The 25,046-nt window shown below is 32.1% G+C and overlaps 1 long non-coding RNA gene across 1 annotated transcript; it reads right to left on the bottom strand.

Moving 5' to 3' along the window:
• Window positions 1-6,787: 6,787 nt before the first annotated feature.
• On the bottom strand, window positions 6,788-16,915 carry LOC127721906 (uncharacterized). The gene is made up of 3 exons (XR_007991523.1): window positions 16,815-16,915; window positions 16,217-16,355; window positions 6,788-6,889 (listed from the first exon to the last, which is right to left on the bottom strand). It is a non-coding gene; the product is annotated as an uncharacterized LOC127721906 (long non-coding RNA).
• Window positions 16,916-25,046: the final 8,131 nt, after the last annotated feature.

Here is a 25,046-nt window from a genome sequence, read left to right as displayed (position 1 = left end):
GTATTACTCAACTTAAGTTATCTATTTTGTGTTTTGTAGACTGTTGTTTGCCCTTGCAATATCGCATAGTGTTCGACTGGTTAGTTCGAATATTCTTTTGGTAGATTTCGCCTATCTTTTAAAGTGTCATTACTCACTAATTAAGTTTAATGTGCCACCGCAATCATTCCAATATTTCACTGACAAGTATGTTTGAAATTCGATTTTAAGAGTGCCGCAGTAAATTTGATGTCTTACGTAATTGACATGATTCTTATGAATTCAAACAAGGTGCTTCTTAATTGCATAAAATGAAACAGAAGACCTTTTCCAAACGTTTTCTTATATGGAGTAGAACTCTGGTATTGCAGAGGATTTTAAAAAGGCATGGTTGTTCTCGTAATTTAGAATATCATTCACTTAAGTAGTCGCAATTCTATCAGTTAGTGCTTGATTTATGTGTAAAGTGAAAATTGCAAACCCATTTTCAACGATCTTGGTTTTGCAGTTTTGCGTATAGATATCAAACTTGGCTTTTGAAATGCATCATGTATGGCTACTACATTTAAAGATATCAATTAATAGTGTGTCTATATCTAATTGACTAAAAAATTAGTGTTCCTACATGCACTGGCATTTTAAGATTACTAATAAAAATGTTATACACTTTTTACTTATTTATTGTTTGTGTGTTTTTTTTTCCCCTAGTTCATATTATAAAATCATAATAATATAGCACAAAAGTGACCATACCTTTATGAATTTTTTATTTAATCAGTTGGACATGTAATACTGAAATGACCAGCTTCAATCGAATTTAGGACCGTGAAAAAAAAAATAAATAAAAAAACTAAAGTATGAAATTATTGAGCAATGGACTTGATGGAAGGAATGATATAAAATTAACACCGTCTTGAATATAAAAAAAAAATGATTTAAAAACCAGAAGGTATATATTAGTGCTACAACGATGAAGGAAAAAGAGTGTTCCTCTTAATTACTTGAATTCTTCTTCTGTGACAAAAACTGAATTTTTATCGGTATACCCTTGTTGAAATAGTTTGACCTTGCCTTTTCTTGTCATGGGCTGATTTTTCAAGGGTTTGATACCATTAGCAAGAGTGTAACAAAGTGCAGGATATTAGACCTGTGACGACTACCAATTGTATTATGGCATCACATTCTGTAGGCTAACATCTTGTTCGAAACTTTTTGGGGGGATTGGTAGGACATTGTTTTTGTTCTCGTCTATTTAGTGTTTCGTTAACCTTATATTTTCTATTCAATAAATGTTTTTATATATATGCTTTAATGACATCTGCCTACGTACTTTCATATATTAGCATATAAGTATTGCAGTTGATAAATAGATACCGAAATGTCTTAATTTCTTTTATTAGCAAACTTTTATTCTTGTGGTAGTCGCAAAGAAGAGTAACCAAGCCAGACCAAATTTATAAACGAAATTAATCAATCCCTTTAACAATACACGTCAGGATTATTTGATGATTACGATAAATATTCTCGATTCTTTTATATATACTTTATAAATAGTGCAAGATTCTACTGATCCATATGTGTTACTACGGTATGGTTTCTACTTCTAAACTATGATTAATAAGTATACACAATAAAACCGAAAATTAGCAAAAGTTCCATCAAAAACCAAGAGTCGAGGAGCAACACACACATTTTTGGCTAAAGGATGAAAGGCTAAAAGACAAATAAAAGTCAACACAAAACCAAAATTAAGGCGTGAGTAACACAATCCCTACCAAACGATTGAGACGCAAATGCTATTGCTTAAAGATGGTTTGTTATATGTTTCTCTCAAGAGTTTCCCTGTTCAAACTTAATTCGGTATGCCAGCTTTGTTAATACTGGTTTTTACACCTATTATTTACACCATTGAAATTAATATTGCTAAAGCAGCCTTTGATACGAAGAAAATTAAATTTCTATTTGGTATTTGGTTCGAAAATCAGCTATGTTTTTCAATGTTCATTTATATATTTTTTTAAATGCTTTCATTTGATCAACATTACTTGTATTGAGGCTGCAGTTCCAATTAAGTAGTTTGAATCTCATAGTATTCAACAGATTCGTGGTATTATATACTGGTATTGTCGTACATGGTTTTTATACAATTCATCGGCTGTTTACGTCGTGTGTCTATGTTAACGTTATTATTTCAAAAGTTGGCCTAGTTGCTTATGGCCTTTTCGGGATATTTCGTGGTGATCTAGCTTTGAAAGCATATGATAATTTTATTGTTGGCAGCTATTGTCCTTTGATTGATTATAAGACGCTTATGGACCTATCTTGTGTGAAATAGGAACTGCTCACATTTGTGAGTTGATAGGATAATGAATCTTTCACGTTAACACAATATTTTCTTTAAATATAGAGAATCAAATCTAGATTGGTTTCAATATCATCAAGAAACAGTTCGAACATTGATGCCATACAAAAATCGCCATACCTAGTTTAATTCATTCATGAAAACTGTTAATCATATTCGTGTGTCTCTATAAAAAAAAAGAGGATCACAGAAATATTCCTCACAATATTGAAGATAAAAAAGGACCCATTACGACTAATATTTTAGAACAATTTGCAAAACATTCCTTAAAAACTTCCAAATAAAGTGTGTATTAAATAATGGTATCTAATAAATTGTTGTATGGTGCATGGAAAATAGTGTATGGTGCATGGAAAATAGTGTATGGTGCATGAGGAATGTTGTATGATTTTTAGATATAAATTCGTTATAAAAAAGATATATTGAAATTTGAAATTCGTTCAATAAGTAATAGCTCAAAAGTCGAAAACAAACTGACAACGACATAGCAAAAAACAAAAACCGACCAAAAGATAAACAACAGTATACAACACACAACATAGAACACTAAAGACTGACCAACAGGAACATCACAAAAAAAACTGCGGTTGATTTCAGGTGCTGCAGAAGGTTAAACAGATCCTGCGCCGCTTAAGACAGGACAAGTACAAAACCAGTGATAAATCTAATTCAGTAGGTCACATTCGAGCAAAAAGGGACGGGATTGTTGTAACGACTATTGTAAAACAGATATTACATAACGGTCAACCAACTCGTTATATTGCCCCTAAGGTTTTCGAATGGATGATTTCGGCATCACCGCTTGGAAATCTTGCTTTATCTATAACCATATATTATCCGATTGTAAGTTGTGTTGTCAAGTTGTCACATATTTAGAAGACCCTACAATAAAAAAATATTGCTGTGCCTGCATGGTATGTATCAGCATCCTTTACGACTGACAATAACTGTTGATCTAATCTGCAAATTTTGTTATATCCACAACTCAGTATATCATGTCCTGAGTAAATACCCAAAGTGAAACCGACCAGGAAAAGCACAAGTCGATGAAATGCAGTAGTGATTACCTTTAAGATATACATGACAATAGAGCCTAATAAAATTGTTTTAAATAGAGCAATTAATACAAAAGTAATAATATATTGGCATTGCTGCAGACGACGTAATGCTCCAAGCCTTGCTTCACTTCATATAGATATTTGACCTTGTGCGAGTTGTGTTATATCTCAAAAACATCGTATCAAATTGTATTCAATGCACTTCATAAAGTGAACGACGTTACATAAGAGGGAGATCTTTGCAAACTTTGTTCGAAACAATATGTAGATCGTTATTATAAAAAAAGAAACTGTTTTGATTCTCAGGAGAAAATGAATATGTATTTTTCCTATAACATTAATTGATCAAAATGAAGTCACTTTAGTTGAAAGACTTTATGTACGGTGAAAATTTATGCACCACGACCTTATTATTAATTGTTTTTAGCGTAAAGGTAAGTTCAGACAAATGCTTCGGTAACACTACATTTGTTAAGTGTTATTCTAATGTTTAAAGTTTCTTGCTTCTTCTTACTGTTTTTTTTTAAATACAGCTCAATGTCATCCTTTTCGGAGAACCTCGGTTCTCCTCTTGTTTTTTGTTGTTGTTGCTTAATATTTGTTTTGAATGTTCTGTATGGTGGACTTTTGTTTGCTCCTGCACAAGGTTGATTGTATGTTTGTCTTGTTGTATGCAGTAACGTCCTTAGTTGATTTGAAGATTACTGTTTATGGTATTAGCAAATCAAACGCTGCTTATCCATTCGAGATTTTTGGGATCGTCCCGGATTCAACGAGTGTTCAAGCTGTTCAATGATTTGTTTTTAATGCTTTGAATTTGAGATATGCTGTCTGTATGAGTATGACTATCGCTTCGTTGTAACATGTATGATGGTCATGTTTAATGTACTGTTCAGTTATAAATTGTGCCCCAGTAAAGAATGCTTCAAACATCCCCTTCGTTGTTCAAACTTGTGCATTTCCTATTGTGACCAGCGATTTTCGTCGTGGTCGTTTTTTTTTTAATTATTACTTTGCTGTCTTTGTAACAATTTGTGATAAGTTATGACCTGATATGTTTTCTCTCTGTACTACACATGTAGAATATGTCTTAAATCTATGATTACTCTGCAAAAAAAGATACGCATGTGTCCGATTCAAATTTACTTGCCCGGTAAGAATAAGTAGGCAATTCGACAAGATATTTTTCAAGACCATTAAATGGAAGTTTCAGTTAAAGTGCATAAGCATAATATCAAATTGACCATGCACCTATTTGTAAGTGTCATTTGATATTGCTAGTCTTGACTTTGGCTCAGTAATAAGTCACGTTTTCTTCTGCAAAGATAAGATAAACTAGCCCCCGCATAAAGACGCTGAGCCAACAGACATTTTACATATTTGGTCATTGATTTTGGCAGCATAGTCTTACAAATGAAATTTATTGACCCATTGTTACAATCGATTTTTTGCAGCCACATATGTACACTGATGTCGACCTACAGAGGATGGTGTTTTAAAGACAATAAAACGTAGTCCCATTTACCAAGAGTGACCATTGATTTCTGAACTTTGACTATCATTGATGCATTGCTATGGTCTCAAAGTCGCCGAATTTTAACACAGATACTATGTATTGAACGAACTTGGTAGAAACTAATCCCGATCTTAATCATCAGATCAACTAAGTAAAGTGCTGCAACATAATTACAAAAAAAAATACCTAAAGTGCGAATTATAATTTTAATTTGATCCTTACTAAGGAGAAAAAAACAGTGTCAGCCGCACATGGGTATAAATAGAAAGGCGAAAGATAACAAAGGGGACATTTAAACTCGAAAATAAACTGACAACACCATGATTAAAAAAGAAAACGACAAAAAGACAAACAACAGTACACAAAACACAACATAAAAACACAACCCCACCAAAAACTCGGGGTGATCTATATAAATATCAACCCAATTTATTATATGTGACTGTTTTTCAAATAAATGTTTTGTATTCGGTATCATTGTCATGTTTAAACTTTCAGCTTAATTCACTTAGATATAGATGTAAAGGAGAGACTCAAAACAACAAGGTATATCTGAATGAAAAGGAATAATCAAAAACCAAAAACTGAACTCAGACAAACAACAGTCTACAAATTACAACATAGAAAACTAAAGACTGAGCAACGAAAAAAATACATTTGAAGATCCAAAAATAGAATTTTGAAGAAAACTAAAACAATCATTATACGTTTATTTCGTTGTATAGTATTTACTGTGTGATATGTGCTTGCCTTGTGTACCCAGGATATTTGTGATTAATTTGGACTTACCATCACAATTTATGCAATGTATAAAGTGCTTACTATTATCAAGACTATGGGGATTTAGTTAGTCATACCAAAATTTTATTATCTTGGTTGCATTAGACAATTAGTGACAGTGGCCAGTTATATATCACTTTTGAAGATTCAGACAAAATAGTACATCCTTAGGTTTTATAGGGTTGAACTGTGAATTGACGCAGTCTCTTCTTCTAATTTAAAACAACAATTTATTACAGCTATAACATTTATAATTGGTAAGAATCACATCTTTAACCATAGACTGATGATATGACCGAAATAACTGAGAAAAGATATCTTATCAGCAGAAAGCAAGGCTCGATCGGAGATGGATCAATCGGTTATTCATACGATAGGAAAACCTTAAGGTGAGTTATGATAAGATTTCTCTATGGATACCGACTGTCAGGGAATTTAATCAAATGAGACCCAAAAAGTTGTCAAAAATGAAAAAAAAGAACTAAGTAATACAGTAATAAAGTCATAGAAGTGACAAACGCATTTTTTTTATACGGTAAAAATTGAAACCAAGTCACACTATAGTGTTCTCATTCTTTTGGGTGCTTCTTAAGCCCTATAACATGTAGACGAAATCTGATTTGTGTATTCCTACATAACCATGATAAACGCACTAAATACAATTGCTTGATTTTCTTTCTACCATTCGAACTATTGTAAAAGAGAGGCAAAAGATACCAAAGGGATATTCAAATTCATAAGTCGAAAAAAAAATAACAATGCAAGGGCAAAAAAGGTGAAAAAGACGAAAAGACAAACAACAGAACACAAAACACAACATAGAAAATAAAACAGAGCAGAACGAAACCAATCAAAAACCTGTGATAATCTCTTGTACTCAGGAAGGGTGAGCATATCTTCAAAACATGAAATATATCGAAAGCTTCTTCATCTGTAACTAAACTTATCCTATCAATGTAATATTCATGGAACATTGCCACATTCATTTGAGACTGGTGGGTAGGAATATAAATGCCTTACTATCAATGTTGTGGTTTTCCATTCCGTAGAGCACAATATACACGATCTAAATATGTTTAACAAAACATCAAACTAATTTACTTATAAAATTTATTGTAAGACTACAAAACCTATATAACTTATTATTGTTAGCAAATACACGTTTATTGTCCAGCTGGAACCAGGGCGAGGGCTCTGAAAAGAGAAAAAAAGAGGTTTTTTCAGACTTTTAAAAGAAATGTATGGTATGTCAATCTGTTAAATATATGCAGCAATATCTGTCCAATGAAGACAAAATCAGCAAAGGCAAACACACTAGGCAAACATTACCAATTAAACATCACTAGTGTCTCATATAGAGTGGAATTTGAGGTGAAAAATATTCAAAACTATCTAAGTTAATTGTTTTTCAGGATTGTCTAGCAAAAGCTGTTTTTTTATTGATATCTTAAAGCTTTCTACTTTGTTTTCTTAATCATAATCAACGGATATTTGTTACAGAAAAAATCTATAATGAGTTATTACTGTTTACTACACATTTTTTGTTTGCGTATTTGTTAGTTTAAATTGCATGTTTTTGTATAGATTATCAGTCAGTTGTGTTGTATGTCTGTAATGTATATTTATACAGTTTCGACTGCTGAATCCCAATTATTGTCACATTAACTTATTATGTCTGTTTGGGTTGCTTACCTAATTTAATCACTATAATTACGGAACCATATACAAGTGGGATGTTTACCTAGCTATAAAACCAGCTTTAACCCACAATTTTCTTCCGAATTTCTGTACCAAGTCAAAAATATTCAGTTGTAAGAGTGCATGTATGGTCAAATCATATTACCGATATATCGATATTTAATACTGACGAAGGGTTAATCCAAGTCTGTTATAAATTTTAAAATGTAGTCGCGTGACTGGTACTTGAAATAGTATATCGGATGCCGCGAAACGGAGGTCTGTATATTGTATTTGATAATCTGGAATGTACCTCATGAAGTGTTCCAGGTTACACTTTTCCGAACAATATATAATAAATACTGTTATTATTGTATACATGTTTGCCAACAACATTTGATCTCAATGATGTTAGTTAAGATACCATTCGCGGGTAAACTTTATTTATGATCAATATATATAATAAAAACAATCAATTACGTCTGATATTGTATAGCGAAGCAATAAAACTTACGTTGTGCAAGCAGGGTCACAGAAGGATGAGAAGAATCCACCTAATTTCTGGCATTCAGCAACACATGTATCATGAGCCATACCAGAGTGAGCAAACTGTTCTACCTGTTTTAAGACTGTGTCTAAACCAAATGTATCCACTGGAAAAAACAATATATGTCAGCTTATATATTGAAAGTCGACAGAGTAGTTAAGACCAAACACAAAACGTAAAATAAGGGTCCATTTCCATATGATCTTGAATGAATTGCAAGTTTCGAAAGCAAACAAACAATATATTGTCATGATACAAAAATGAACATTTAATTTAACTCTGTATTATTTGCCTTTTTTGTTACTTCATTCTGACACGACAAAACTTACAAAGGCTTATATAAGCACAAATTGCTGAAAATAAAAAAAACAGAACCAATATCTCGAATATGTACCAAAACAAATAAAAATAATATCCCATCCATAATACTAAACACGTTAATTTTGTAATTTTCGACATTACTTCGGAATATTATGATATTGTTATAACGCACTGTGAATGGTCAGTATTCTCGTTTTGCAATTTTAAACTATTAAAAACAGCATACTTACAAAGAAATCTCTCTGATGGAGCACTGAAGACAATTGGTAAGAGGACGAGGAGAGCAAAGATCAATTTCATCTTGAATCTGCAAAATAGCAATGAAAAATTTAAATTTAAATCGTGCATGATTCAAAACTGACAACAAATTAAATCTGGTACGGCAATATTTTCATTTGATCGTTACCATACTGCTAATTGTCAAAACTGTTGTTGTTTGTTATGCGATTGTTATAAATATATTTTATAAACTGTCTATTTCACTAGCAATATTTTTTGGCTGAAAATTGCTCTTAGGATAATCGATTTTAATTCGAGGTGTCTCAAATCGTTGTCTCTGTTGAACACTGGAAGGTTTGAACGATACTAACATAGTGTTAAACCGTATTAGAAATACACACTTAATTGAAAAGCAAATAATTCAATGTACTTCATCCCTTAATCATCTTCTACTATAAATGGAAACAGATGTGGGGTCAAACGTCTATGAAACAACACCCAAATACCACAAATATAACCAAAATACATAAAGCAGTCAATATAAAGTAATCAGCATTTGACATGCATATTTACTTAATATCAGGCTCTTAACTGTAAAATAAACATTGCTATGTTTTATATTACGGTGCCTCTAAATTTACGTCAATTAATCTTTTTGTTATTTTTCATTAATTGTAGTATTTTCTTACCTGCTATATGTATATCTATGAATAAATATGCGACAATGTGTGGTGACTGTCTCTTTAAATACTAGTTTAAGGCAGCAGTACGTCAGTTTGGTCTTCAGGTTATGCAATAATTCGGACAGCTATCTTCGACCTTTATCACGATTAATAAATATAATGGTCATTGTAAAGTCCTTCCGGTCACTATGAACCACTTAGTTTATGTTCAAATTGATGGTCGTACGAAATATTTCATTATTTCTATTCCGATTTGGACCTAAACTATCTTAAGATTATTTAAAAACAAAATACCAACATCAATTCTCTAAAAAATGTAAAAAGGTACCAAATATACCTTGCTTATAATAGGGAACGTCAACAAAGCAATACAAAAAATAGAATTAAAAAAAATGTACTCAATCTTGCTAAGTTCATCTATGCTTCGGGGCATACAATCCTAGTGTTTCGAAATATTTTAGCATGTGATGAACAAATCATTTACATAGAATGTCGGTTTTTTATGATATTGAATGCCTTTACAATTGTGCTGACTACTGATCTGGTAAAAAAAAATCTCCAACAAAAACTGCGTGTTGTAATCCTCGCGATATAATGTATCCAATACTTAAACATTTGGCATTGGTATTGGCAAGTGTGTAAAACGAATATTAATTAAATGAGTTGTGTGGTGTATGTCAATAAGTAAAACTGACCATAACCAAAAATATCTAGGAGGCAACTTGCAGTCTTCAGCAATACACATGAGTTTATACAAAAAGTCCCGAATTCTGACTGTATTCAACAAAAACAAAAACAAAAAACACTGATTAAAACCAAAATCTCCAAAAAAGATACACATTAAGATATGACAAACCACAACTACATGTACTGACGAAGGTCCTGGTTTGGGACATGCACTTGAAAATGTGGTGTGTCAAACTAGTTTTTTTAAGATTTCAGCTTCGCCCTTTTAAATCTCGATCAGTAGATTACATTCTATGAACTTTGCAAAATAAACATAATGTTGCAATTCTTTTAGTCAAAAAAGGGCCTTTAGTGGATGGGTTTTGCTATTATAAGAGTTCTAGTTGAAGATTGAATCAGAACAGTGTATCGAACAAAAATAATCTATATCTTTACTATATTTAAAAAAAAAAAAAGAAAAAACCGAACGATGTTATATCATTTTCAGATATCAAACATTTGTGGGATTCAATTTTGAAGATTTACATGGAAGCTAACGTTAATCTGTTAGGAATGTTCAATTCTTTTACAAAACCAAGTATTAATTACAAAATTTTTATTAAAACTAAATTGCTGTTGATTATTTGATTATCGTATAATACAACTGATGTGGATTTCGAATGTCGAACTCCAGTTACAAATGTGTAAAAGGAATGAATAGAATATGGGCTATGAAAAGAAGATAAAAAGTTCATAAACGTTTTATAGAGCTCTGAGTTTTTAGTTCAGTCTTTTGACCGAAGTTTATGAAATGCATTTGTGTTCACCTGTAAAATTTAAATGGCAAATGGGGCCTCATAAAATAATTTGAGTTAAAGCAAACTATTGTGTTGTACACAATAAGAGTTGTCTGCGCAATGTTTATAATATTGTATTTTGAACAGATATATCATGTTATGGAGGGGTATTTGCGAAAAATACCAGTCAAGGGACGGTGAAATTTCCCAAGCCGCTAGGCGAGGAAAATTTGGTCCCAAGACTAGTATTTTTTCGCAAATACCCCTCCATAACATGATATATCTGTTTAATTACACCGAATAGATTTTAATTGAAACTGTCTGTGCATGTGAAGAGAAATCGTAGTACCGCGGGAATTATACATGTACTTATATGCGTTAGTGCTGTCTTTTTGTAACGTCATGGTATCTATATGTGTAAACGTCATTGTTATTCCATCATTAAATCGTTCATTTGTATAGACATTTTTTCCCCTCTTTATATGTATATTTCTGACAGTTTTCTGTTTTACTAAATCAATAGCGCTTAACCATGTTGTCGGGATAAAGTGAGAAAGGTTCCGAATAATTTTGGCGGGAACAGGCTCGCGAGGGTAAAAAAGGAATATCCAAAATGGCAAATACCACGGCAGAGAGAGGAATTTGAGGCAAATTCACCGGCAGTGGTGAAAAAATAGGCAAATTCATTTGAAATGAGGAAAAATGTTAGAATATGCGAAAAATACACTGGCTAACAACCAATCAAAATCCGGCATTCTTATATAAGGTGTAATTATAGCCCAAATCTTCGATTTTGTCTATTCATGTTATAGTTTCCTACTTTTTTAAATCAATTCATTCCGGATACAAGCACCATTAAAAATAGCTATCAACGGTTAAAAAAAAAATTAATCAGTAATATATTTCCGGGATAGTATCTGTTTTAATGTTGAGTTTCACCATTTTCGAAGCATTGCTTTATCCGCCCAAATCCCATTAAGAAGGTGATAAGCTTTTTATATACTTTTGCACGCCAACCTCTGCGGTAAACGAATGGTCCTACTACATTACAGATATATTGGTACTGTGGTAGACGACGGGTTGCTCCAAGCCTTGCTTCGCTAAATATAGGTATTTACGTGCCTTGTGCGTGTAATAATCTCAAAAGTACCGTATTAAATCGTATTCAATGCTCTTCATGCAGCTAACACGTCGTATAGAGAAAGATCATTGCGATCGTTGTTTGGACCATTAGTAGAACGTTATTGAAAAAAAAGAAACCGGAGAGATTGTGTGTTTTGACAATATTTTTAAATTACAAAAATATTATACTTAGTAATATTCAAGGTTATCGTGGAGTTCACATGTACTAATCTTGTTTCGTTATGCTTATTGTTAACTGTCAATTTCATAGTTATACATTTCAAAAGTGTGTAGTGCGTATATCTTCGTCATTAATGCAGATGTGTTTTATTCTGAGCAGTAATTGTATTGATTGGTTTAAAGAAAATCTGGATCATAACCAGTTAAATAGCAACTACCATCCTCTTCGGAATACCTCGGATCTTCTCTTTTTACGGGGGTTAGCTTATTGTTAATGTTTAAGTATTCTGTTTGGTGGACTTTTGTTTGCCTTTTGTGCAACATATTTCTTCGGGGTTGATTTTGTCCTTGTCTTGTTGAATGCAGCGATCGCCGTAGTTGATTTGCCGATTACAATGTTCGACATTAGCGAATCGAAAGCTGCTTATCCATTCAAAATGTTTGGGATCAGTTTGGTTGGTTTCTACGTGTGTTCCATCTTTTCAATGACTTGTCTTGAATGTTCTGAATTGTTACTGTACTACCTGTATTAGTACGACAATTGCGTCGTTTTTACCTGTATGAAGATCAGGTTTAGCATTCTGTTTCGTAATAATTATGCGCTGTTTAGAATGATTCAAAATGCCCTTCGTGATTAAAAATGGTTCATTTCTTGTTGAGTGCAGCGATTTTCTTTGTGGTTGATATTTTTAACTACTGCCGTGTTATCTATATCACATTCCTGATACGTTAAGATCTGATTTTTTTATCTATTAAATTTATACTAGTTATATACTATGCAAAATAAGAAACACATAGGTAGATCCACTTTAAAGTTACTTGAAGCTAGCACTTGTCCGGTAAGAACAATTCAGCTTTTCGCTAGGTATATTTTTCAAGACCATAAAATAAAAGTTGCAGTAACAGTGCAGAAGCACAATCTCAAACTGACCGTGCACCTATTCGTTGGTTTCAAATATTGAGGGTCTCGACTTTGGTTCAATAACGAGTCACGTTTTCTTCTGCAAAGACGAGATAAAAGAGACCTCGTATATGGGCGCTGAAATAAGCCTTTCATCCACAGAAATTTGATATATTAGGCAATGGAAGCGACATGATTTTTGGCAGCCTAATCATTCCAATCCAATTTGTGTCCAGGAAAATTTATCGGCCTATTCTTACAATATGATATTGTGCATCCACAAATACCAAATGTAATTGACCTACAGGAGTAGATGTCTCAGAATGATCAGGTATAGTTCCAATCAACAAACATCACCAATGATTTTTGAATCAAAATATCGTTTAAGCATTGCAATTGCCTTCAAAGACGCCGACTTTGAACTGAGAGAACATATTTGTGACAAACTTGATAGAAATTTCCGCAAATGTCAAATGCCATTTCAATCATCAGACCGATTCAGAAAAACGCTGCAATATGATTGCTTTGGATATCAAAAATACAAATAAAGAATGCTTATTGAGATAATGTTAGCCGCACATAATGGTAAAACATATACTGTCTTTAATGTAACCAGAAATCAATCAAATTAATTGTTTGTGACAATTTTTCAAATGCATGTTCGGTTACTGATATGGTTGTCGTGTTTAAAACTTAAGTTCAACAGAATATTGCTGTAAAGGAAAGGCGGAAAATAACAAAGGTATACTCAAACTTAAAAGTCGAAATAAACTGTCAATGACAAGGCATACAAAAATACGAAAATAAATTTAAAGATCCCAAAGTATCATTTTGAAGAAAACAATCAGTATACTTTGATTTTGTTGTAGAGTACAATTACTGTGTGATATGTGCTTGTCTTGTGTACTCGGGATCTTTGTGATTCATTTGAACTTGTCTTAACAGTTTATATAATGTTGTAATGTATAAAGTGCTTACTGTTATGTAGAGTAATTTACATGATTTTTTAGTCATACCGACATTTTATTATCTAGGTTGCATAAGGAAATTAGTGATAGGGGCAAGTAATATACCACCTTTGACGGATCCAACATAATAGTACAACCTTATGTTTGTAAAAATGGACATTGGATTGACGTAGTCTCTACTTCTGAGTTAACCCAACAAAATTCCAGGTTTTACATATATATTGGATTTTCTTCTAGGATTATTGAATGATGATATGACCAAAATAACTGAGAAATCGTATCTTATCTGAAGGATGCAAAGTTCTATCTGAGATGGATGAATAGATTATTTATACGATGGGTAAACCTGCAGTTGATTTATAATATGATATCTATATGGATTCCTACTTTCAAGGATTTTAATCAAATCATATCAGAATTATCAACGATAAAGAATATATGAACTAAGTAGAAAGGTAATAAAGTCATAATAGTGACAAAGGCATTTGTCCACAAAGTAAAAATTGATACCAAGTCACACTCCACCGTTCTGTGTTTTTGGGTTGCCTCTTAACCAATTTAAACATGTAGAAGCATATATGTTTACTTCTAACATAAACTGATTAAATATTAATATAAGTACCGGATTTTATTTATACAATTTTTACTACTGTAAAAGAGGTGAGAAAGTATATACACAAGGGATATTCAAAATCAAAAGTCGAAAACAAACTGACTTAAAAAATACCAAAACCCTGGGGTGATCTCAGGTGTTCCTGAAGGGATAACCAGATCTATAAAAGATGAAATATATTAAACACTGTTGCTACTGTAGCCAAACTTAACCTATCAATGAATTTATTGCTTCATGGAGTATATACTATCCTTTTCGTTTGAGATTGACAGGTATGAAAATGATTCCTTACCATCAATGTTGTATTTTCCATTCTAAAGAGCACACTATAATTATGTTTATCAACACACCAACCTAGTTTAAATATGAAATTTATTTAAATCTTACAAAACATATATAACTTATGAGTGTTAACAAATACACGTTTATTGTCCAGCTGGTACCAAGGCGAGGGCTCTGAAAATAGAAAAAAAGCATTTGTTTAATTTTCGGTATTTTAAAAGAAATGTATTGACTATTTACCTGTTGAATTTTTTTCAGCAATATCTATCCTATGCAAATAAGGAAAAGCAAAAAACACTAGGCAATCATTACCAATTGCCCTTTATGAGATGGAATTTGACATGATTTCAATATTATCTGAGTTTATCCTTTTGTAGGTCTATCTAGCTAAAAATGCTAAAGCTGTATTTTTCTTTGTATTGTTAAGCATTATTTGTCGTTTGTCATAATCGTCAAATTTGAATGTAGATTTTATACTTTCTACTTTGTTTTCATAATCATATTCAATGGGTATTTGATACAGTAAAAACTCCCATTTCCGATGAAAATTGTGTTTTAAAGAATCATAGCCAATTTCTGAGATAAGGCTCGTTTCAATGATAAAAGTTGATAATCTTTTAAACATAACCTTGGTCTTTTAGAGCAAATTAAACAATTTGTATCTGCTATTAGATAATAATATTCAATTTCGTATGTACAGTTTATATTTACTCCGCTCACCTCGCGTAAGCGTATAATCATATTATGGTACCGATATATCTTTCATACAAACGAAGGGTTGATCCAGGTCGTTTATTACTTTATAAATGTAGTCGTGTTACTGGTGTGTGTAATGTTATATTCGACACTGCGAAAAAATATTACCATGTTGTATAAATATAGATTCTACCACTGCATCGAGTGTGATACGATATTTATCCACTCGAGACAGTTAAATTTTCAAATTTAAAACGCGAGGCTCGCCGAGCGTTTTAAATATTTAAAATTTAACTGTCGAGAGTGGATAAATATCGTAGTACACGAGATTTGGTGGTGGAATCTGTTTATCTAATGATTTTCAAACAATACGCAGGCAAATTTATTCCTTCTTTTCGAATGATCTGCAAAAAGATGTGTTCTTTCTATGGGACGTCATCAGGTATGGTCGCCTTTTTTCATGCCGTCACAATAGGAAATTCAGAGGAAAGCAAGAAAATTCGACGTCATAATCGGATTTTAACCAATGAAGAACTGAGATCAAACGAACCACACGTTGATTAAATTTTTTTTTATACAATGGGTGCAGAAAGGGATAAATTAACGAAGAATTAGAGAAACTGTAATATACTTCATGAAGTGAACCAGATAGCACTGTTCAGAACAATATGAATTTAGAACAAGACCGATACTGTTTTAATTGTGTTTATGTTTGCCAAAAACAACATTGTATCGCAATGATGTCAGTTGAGGTGTCATTCGCAGGTAAACTTTATTAATGATCAACATATAAACAAAACATTGACCAATAGCATTATGAAAGTGTATAGCCAAGCAAAATTAACTTACGTTGTGCAAGCAGGGTCACAGAAGGATGAGAAGAATCCACCTAATTTCTGGCATTCAGCAACACATGTATCATGAGCCATACCAGAATGAGCAAACTGTTCTACCTGTTTTAAAACGGAGTCCAAACCAAATGTATCCACTGCAATAAAATAACATACGGCTACTTATATATTGAAAGTCAATTGAAATGTTTGTGAGTACAACAAGACGTACAATAAGGGTGAATGAATATCCATTTGACCTTAAATGAATGGAATTTTTGAAAATCAAACAAACAATATATTGTCATGATACAAAATATCACCAATTAATTGTATGTATTACTTCTTTTAGATATGATCTTCTTACAAAGATTTACACATGTATATAAGCAAACCAAATGGGACAAGTTGAGTAAAAATAAAATAGCGGAATCAACTTGTATCTAGTATTAATAAAAACAAAATAGTTCATCTTGGATATGTAAGAAAACGAAAAAACAAGTATTATCCATACTAGATACTAGTAAGTTGACATTATGTCGGAATATTATGATATCATTATAACGTATTGGAATTGTCATAAATACTCATTTTGCTATTTCAAACAGTATACTTACAAAGAAATCTCTCGGATGGAGCACTGAAGACAATTGGTAAGAGAACGAGGAGAGCGAAGATCAATTTCATCTTGAATGTAATTTTTGGAATCTGTAACAAATTAGAATAAAATCTGAATTACCGACGCAAATAATTCAAAACTGACAACACAATACATCTTGTAGAACGAAGTTAAAAATTGGTCGCTGCCATTGACTTGAACTACGAAACATTAAAAAAATAGCAAACTTGTAATCATCAGAACGGTAATTTGTTACGTGCTGCTTAATGCAATTAAGATATTTCATGGTCTGTTTATTTCCTGCATTTTTGGTTGAACATTGAACGTAGGAAAATTGATGTTATTTGAAGTGTCATACAGCGTTGTTTCTGTAGAACACTGAACGGTTTAACATATAATAAGATAGTGTTAAACCGTATCAACAATGCACGCTAATACGGAAAGAAAGTTCATCTTTTGATCATATAATATTATTTATAAAAGCTGATGTGGGATTAAACGTCTATGTGACAACATTCCAATAACACAAATGTCCAAATTACATATAATAGTCAACATAAGGTTATCAGCAATAGACATGCGTATATACTATATCCCAAACTCTTAATTGTAGAATAAACATTACTATGTTATATATAACGCTGCCTCTAAATTTACAGCAATTAATCTTGTATATGTTTAATTAATTGTAGTACTCTCCTACCTGGTATATGTATATCTATATATAAATATGCGACAATGTCTAGTGAATGTCTGTTTAAATACAAGTTTAAGGCAGCAGTACGTCAGGTTATGCAATATTTCGGACAGCTATCTTGGACCTTTATCACGATTAATAAATATAATGGTCATTGTAAAGTCCTTCCGGTCACTATGAACCACTCAGATTATGCAAAAATTGATGGTCGTACGAAATATTCCATTATTTCTATTCCGATTTGGACCTAAACTATCTTAAGCTTATTCAAAAATAAAATACCAACAACAATTCTGTAAAAGATGGGAAAAGGTATCACATATACCATGCTTATAAAAGGGAACGCCAACAAAGCAATACAAAAAAAATAAAATTCAAAAACATGTACTCAATCTTGCTAAGTTCATCTATGCTTCGGGGCTTAAAACCCTAGTGTTTTAGCTATTTTAGCATGTGATGAACAAATAATTTACATAGAATGTCCGTTTTTATGATATTGAATGCCTGTACAATTGTGCTGACTACTGATCTGGTAGAAAAATCTACAACAAAAACTGCGTGTTGTAATCCTCGCGATATAATGTATCCAATACTTAAACATTTGGCATTGGTATTGGCAAGTGTGTAAAACGTATTTTTATTAAATGAGTTGTGTGGTATATGTCAATTAGTAAAAATTACAATAACTAAAAGTTATCTAGGAGGCAACACGCAGTCTTCAGCAATACACATGAGTCTTTACAAAAAGTTAAGCTCTCTCAATCGTCCCGAATTCTGACTGTATTCAACCAAAAAAACAACAAAAAAACATTAAAACTCAAATCTCCAAATAGGGTATACATTTAAGATATGACAAACCACAATTACATGTACTGACGAAGGTCCTGGTTTGGGACATGCACATGAAAATGTGGTAGTGTCAAACTAGTTTTTTTAAGATTTCAGCTTCGCTTTTTTAAATCTCGATCAGTAGATTACATTCTATGAACTGTGCAAAATAAACGTAATGTTGCAATTCCTTTGGTCAAAATGGACCTTTGGTGGATGAATTTTGCTATTATAAGCGTTTTAGTTGAAAATTGAATCAGAACAGTGTATCAATCAAAAATAATCTACATGTTCACTATATTTAAAAAAAAAGAGAATAAACCGAACGGTGTTATATCATTTCCAGATATCAAACATTTGTGGGATTCAATTTTGAAGATTTACATGGAAGCTAGCGCAAATCTGTTAGGAATGTTCAATTCTTTTATCAAAAATTAATTACAAATTTCAGATTAAAACTAAATTGCTGTGGATTATTTGATTTTCGTATAATACACACTGATGTGGATTTCGAATGTCGAACTCCAGTTTGAAATGTGTAAAATGAATGAAGCCGTAGACAGTAAATATTTTGAGAAAAACGTCTCACATAGCATGTTGAGATCCCCGAAACGTGACATAATCGACTTTAAATTTACCGCAAGTGAATTATAATGAAATCAATTGCATTTAACGCCCCTCAGATATGAACAGACTAATACTTTCAGCTGACTCATCAGAAAGTTACGACTAATTTTCTTTTTTGTCAATAAGCGGGTATACAATTTTTGAAAGAAAATGCATTACAGATATTACACACAGATTTTAGTATACCAGACGTATGTTTTGACTCCAAAAGATTTAATAAGGGTGTTCGAAACAAATAATGAGAATTCAAATTCAACTACCTAGTTTAAGAGCAGTAAAACCATGAACGTATTATTACGTAGCACGAATGAATGTGATATGCAGTCAGGATACCATGTGTCATGTTCATTTAGATTTGCTGTTATTAAATTTCAAATTCATTTTAAATTAAGGAACGCCTCTCCCTTACGCATAGCTCTAATGTCTTGTTCAGCTGTTGGCTTTACTTTTGGTACTGTTTAGTTTTGTTAGCTACTCAACGTGTGTATTAGGTTCAGGATATTCAAATAGTTTGGATTCGGACACCATGAAGAAACATTATTTGAGATATACGCAGTAGGTGCAGTAAAATTGTTACCGTTAATGTTGTACTGTCCATCTGTATATCAATTTAGCTACTCCAAATTGATAATAAGCAGAGTCTGTTACTGCCTTGGGCAAAGTTGAGCTTACATGATTGGGTTTGAACATTATATCTTTTCTTGATTACAAATGCATATAAAAACAGTCACTGTCCAACAAAATTATCGCTGATATACCTCAAGATGACTTGAGATATGTTTCCTTCAATTAATGTGTTTTGACACGTGACCTGACGTAATATAAGTTAAAATAAACACCTTTTTCCTTTTTTTTTATTGACATCGGTTCTAACGTGAAAATAGATCGTCTAGCGTTCAATGCGTTTGAAAATGCCGTGCTTTCCATCGAGCTTTTTTTCATCGAAGACGATTTACTTGAATCTTTTCGTATCCTCCAGTTATGGTTTCCTCACGCAAATGTTATACGCAAAAAGGATAACAGGACTTACAAAAGCATTAGCAACTACAACAGATTGAACAAAAAACCAACAAAAGATTCCTTCGAAAGAATAGACAGCCTTACTTGGTACTGCCACAAAATGAAGTATAAATTAAGATTATCTTGGTTATTTTTGTCGGCTACTTTTGGGTGAACATCCCCTTTTTAATTCATCCCTCGTTTTTTTACCATGATTTTAATAAGAAAAATGCACATAGACCATATCGAATGCACTGCACTTTACTTTTATTTGTCTAATGGGAAATGTTAAGTTCTTCCAGAATAACGTACTTAACATTTGGTATGATTAAGATTTCTCATTATTGACAATGACCGCAATGACTGTGCATAGTTATATAATATCTAGGGAACAAGATAAGGTATCTTTAGTACAGAGTTATTGATCATATGTCCGCTCTGAGAACAAAATAACCGCTGTTAGAGAAATTTATGTACAGTTACCAGACACACATTAAATGTAATGACATCATGGCGTAAAGAACCAGTCATGTTAGCCATGAAATTGTTTTCATACTTTCCAATGTAAATTCGGGAACATAACTGTACTTTGTGTCGTTAGACTGTGTCACATGTTGAGCAGGATCTTCTTATCCTTCCTCAGCACTTGAGATCTTCTCCGGCTTTTGGTGGGGTTCGTGTTTTTGTTTTTGTGTTTGTTATGTTATGCTTTGTAAACTGTTGTTTTGTCTTTTAATTGTTAACGTTTTTTCCGTGAAATTGTTAGTTTTTTATCGACTCATACTACTACAATGTATTCAGCGGACATACACCTACACACATCAGCATTCATTTTTCGAGACATCGTGACATATGAATATAAGAAAAAAGCATCTGTAGTTTGCTGCTTCGATTCATTAAATATAAACCTACACTTGTTACATGCTATACGTACCTGCACCAAGTTATGAGCCTGTAATTCAAAGGTTAACGTTTGTTGCTGTTAATTGTTTTTATTTAAATAAATCAGGCCGTTAGTTTTCTTGTGACTTGTTTTACATTCGTTTTTTAAAGCCCATTTGATCATTGCTGAAGGCCACACGGTGACCTTTAGCTGCTAGCCTTTTACGTCATTTGGTCACTGGTGGAGAGTTGTCTCACTGGCAATCATACTAAATATTAATATATTTATATGAAAATAATAGCCAAAGATTCTAAACTCATAACATCGGTAGCAACTTTATATTTTGCTTATCCTCAGTTCAATAAATGAAATTGGTATTGTACATGTAAATATTTTCTTTTTTTTTTTTACTTATTTTATAAAAAATTATTTATACATTCATTTTGTTTTCTTTACAAAAGAAACAACTCACAACCTTGATTTGTATGAATGTACTCTGTTACCTTATTTTGAATGAGACCAACTTTTGTGTGTCCGATAAACAAAATTATGGACGTAATTTCAGTATAAATATTTACGACGGCGTAGGAACTGAAGTCGTATGACTAGTGTCTAAACATAATGTAAAAAGTAAAATAACAAATTACCGAAAACTCCTTGGAAAATTAAAATCGGAAAGTCCCTTATAAAATGGCAAAATCAAAAGCTTAAACACATCAAGCGAATGTCATATTCCTGACTTAGCACAGGCATTTCCTTATGTAGAAAATGGTGGATTAAACCTGGTTTAATAGCTAGCTAAACCTCTCACTTGTATGACAGTCGCATAAAATTCCATCAAATTTACAACAATGTGTGAACAATACAATCAGTCATAATAGGAAAAAATGTCAAAAATAGGGGTACAGCAGTCTCCATTGTGTTATAATCTTAATCACTATAAAAACAAACAACTTATAAACAACGAAATAATAAGACATAACTGCCAATCATAGAGATAGACATAGAAATAGGTCTTTGACATCAATGAAAATGTTTCAAATGATTAAATGATCATTCTGACCGTTTTCGATGCATAAGTCTCATAGGATTAAATAAATAATATAAAGATGTCTACTAAATTCCTATATTATCCTTACATCTTACGAATGTTTAAAAGGGGAAATAGGAGATTAAGTGGTCAAATAAAAACTAATATAAGTCGAAGAAAAAACACAGATCTAGATAATATCAAACCAAATAGGCTTCAGACGACGCTTTACAAATTACAACATACAAAAATGAGTATTGAGTACCATACCCTCATCATACTAAAGTCCGCAGTCACAACTACGCTTTTGGAATCGACCTTGTTGTCAAAAAAGAGTTTCTATTCGGATTTGACTTTGCACATTATTGGCTACTACAAATGTCTAAAGTTTTGCTTAAGTGCTTATTGTCTATGACAGAAGATGTCAGTATGCGTGTTAGAGACAGCAACCCAACAACAACAACAAATAGAAACCGATTTAAGCAACATACACTCTTCTTCGCTTAATACTTAACGTCAATCTCCCAATCTTCCCTAGTCTCAAAAAAGTTTCGATAAAATTTTAAATAAATTAAACAGAGATAGGTTAAGATATGTAATCAATTTCAATTCTCCAAATACATGTACAAGGACAAAGACATTAGAAAATGATATGATGTAGCAATGTTACTGGCTAAGGACATGCACTTTACTGATGGGCGAGGGTTACGTAGTAATTGATATCTCAAATGTCCTTCAGGAATACATCTTTGTGCTTAACAAAATCTGCGCTACTTGATAATAGGTTTGCAACGGTCATGTATTGTCTACATGTCCGTTTTTTTTACTTGTAATGCCCTATCAAATGTGATTGATTGAATGGTAATTGCTTTACGCCGCATCATTATATCAAGTATTATGCCGCATTTAAACTTTGTTCACAATAGTAATACTACGGGTATCCCAAATGAAGAATTAAACGATGACCCTTTTTGGACAACTGTGTATATGCACTATTTTGGTGGGATTAAATCATTCTTTACAGCGTGTTTGTACTATGTTGTGCAGAGGTAGCTACAAGTTTGGGTAGGAGGTAGGGGGTGTTAATCGTCAACGACACGCTCGGAATTATTTTAACCGCTACGGACAATCCCTCCTCTCTAGTTTTTCTTTTTTTTTGAACCATAGTCATAGTGTTTTCTCTATCTGCCTGTTTTTATTTCGGAATCTTATCTCCATTGTTCAATAAAGGTTGTCCATAAAATGTCACAATTCTGTGTTTGCGTTATACGTAACAACGATATCAAAACGGATTTTGCTTTCTCAAGAGAGCCGTTTTATTATTTTCCCTACACTATTACCAGTAAGACTATAATACATGAAGTAAGTTTATCACTCGGTTCATTTCCGGCACTAATCAGTTTTCGTTTTCTATCATTGTGCTGTTCGTAGGCCGTTATAACTTTAACTTTTGACAATGGAACATGAGTGACCTGTGAATAAAGTACACAGATTGATAAGATAACAATGAAATCAAAGCATGGACAGCTTTATTTGGAAAACAGGTGACCTTATTTGAAGTGTAAATACCGATTCATAAAGATAAGGATAGAATCTAGAGTTAAACCATGTTTGTGTTAATTGAATGAATTAATTGATGATTTGTGTAATTATATATGACAAAAATGTTCTGAAATATGAATAAAAAATAAAATAACAAATTAACGAACTCCAAGGAAAATTCAAAACAGAAAGTCCTTAATCAAATGAAAAAAAAAAATATCATTGTAGTACTTTATTTGCAACACGCTTTCAAATATAGATATTCAAAACTACCGTGCCTCTAAAAAATGCATATCAGAATATTAAAGGGAATATAGCTCCAATCATGGAAACATATTTATTAGCAGTCAGGATTCTACTTCGTCAAAATTATCTCCCAATTACGCCACCGAAATTTTTAAAGCGTGAAAATGGAAGCCATTGTAGGGATGACGCGCTGTACATTTAGCTCCTGAAAACCGATAAATTTTTCCACATATCTTCATTACGATTCTTTTGTGACAGTTGTATGTTAAAAGACAAATCTACTCGCTGTAAAGCATCATTTAATGTAAATTTAGGCCTTTAGTTAACTCGAAACAAATGTCTGAAGTTGAAGACTTATTACCCTAGATACCACACACAACAAATTATGCATTTTATTAAGATCCCCTTTGAAAATGTGTCGTTAGGTACTTTTAGTAAACATTTGTAATTCAAACACACCTACTCTGTTTTTTTATGGCTCATTAGAAAGGTATTTCACTTGACCGATATATTTCATTTTTTAGTACTGTGAATTCTTAATGGTTGTTTATCAACCTGTAGCCTAAATATATAAATATAATAGAACCTGAAGCGAGATGATGCATCAAATATGTTTGCTTTATACGTTTCATGAAAAAAAGTCTAAACGTATAAAAGGTATACTCGACTTTCTCTTTTCGATGAGATTATTGCTCATTTTTAGGATTTTTTCACAAAAAATTCTCGCCTGATCTTTCTTTTATCTTTCAGTGGAATTTTTTTTCGGCGGAACTTATGTTTATGCACAAAAAAGATCCACATGTATTTGTACCTACCACAATCAAATGTTTTGTGAGAATTTGTTCTGAATTCAAAAGTTTACAAATATCTCGAAGTTCCATACTATAATTTAAGTAAAATAAAGGCAACAGTAGTATACCGCTATTCAAAATTCATAAATCGATTGAGAAAATCAAAACCACGTATATTAAAATTTAATACAAAAAAAAAATTAATTGTGCACCTATATCAAACTTTTGAAACCCATAGAAACAGATGTAAACAATTCAAATATACCAATTTGACTTTTTTTTCTATAAAAAGAGTTCCATTTCTTTTGTTTAATTTCAACTGGATATCAGGCTGTTAGAGCTCAGTTTAAACATTATTTATGTATTTATATTTAAACATTAACATTATATATTTTTAATATTTTTTTTAACTTTTCAAGACAAAATTCTCATCTCATACCTCATCTCCTTATTTTCATATCTATATGTAATGATTTTTTTAGAAATGAGAAATGGAATACGATTTTAGTAGCAAACATATATTCAAGCTACTTTATCAAAGAAATAAAAAAAGATGAATTGTTTGAGCGTTTTGAACTTTCATTTCC

Source organism: Mytilus californianus, unplaced genomic scaffold (genome assembly GCF_021869535.1).
Source record: "Mytilus californianus isolate M0D057914Y unplaced genomic scaffold, xbMytCali1.0.p SCAF_12, whole genome shotgun sequence".
Classification (NCBI taxonomy): Eukaryota; Metazoa; Mollusca; class Bivalvia; order Mytilida; family Mytilidae; genus Mytilus; species Mytilus californianus.
The sequence above is the reverse complement of the archived record's forward strand: the minus strand, read 5'-3'. Positions and strand labels throughout refer to the sequence as shown.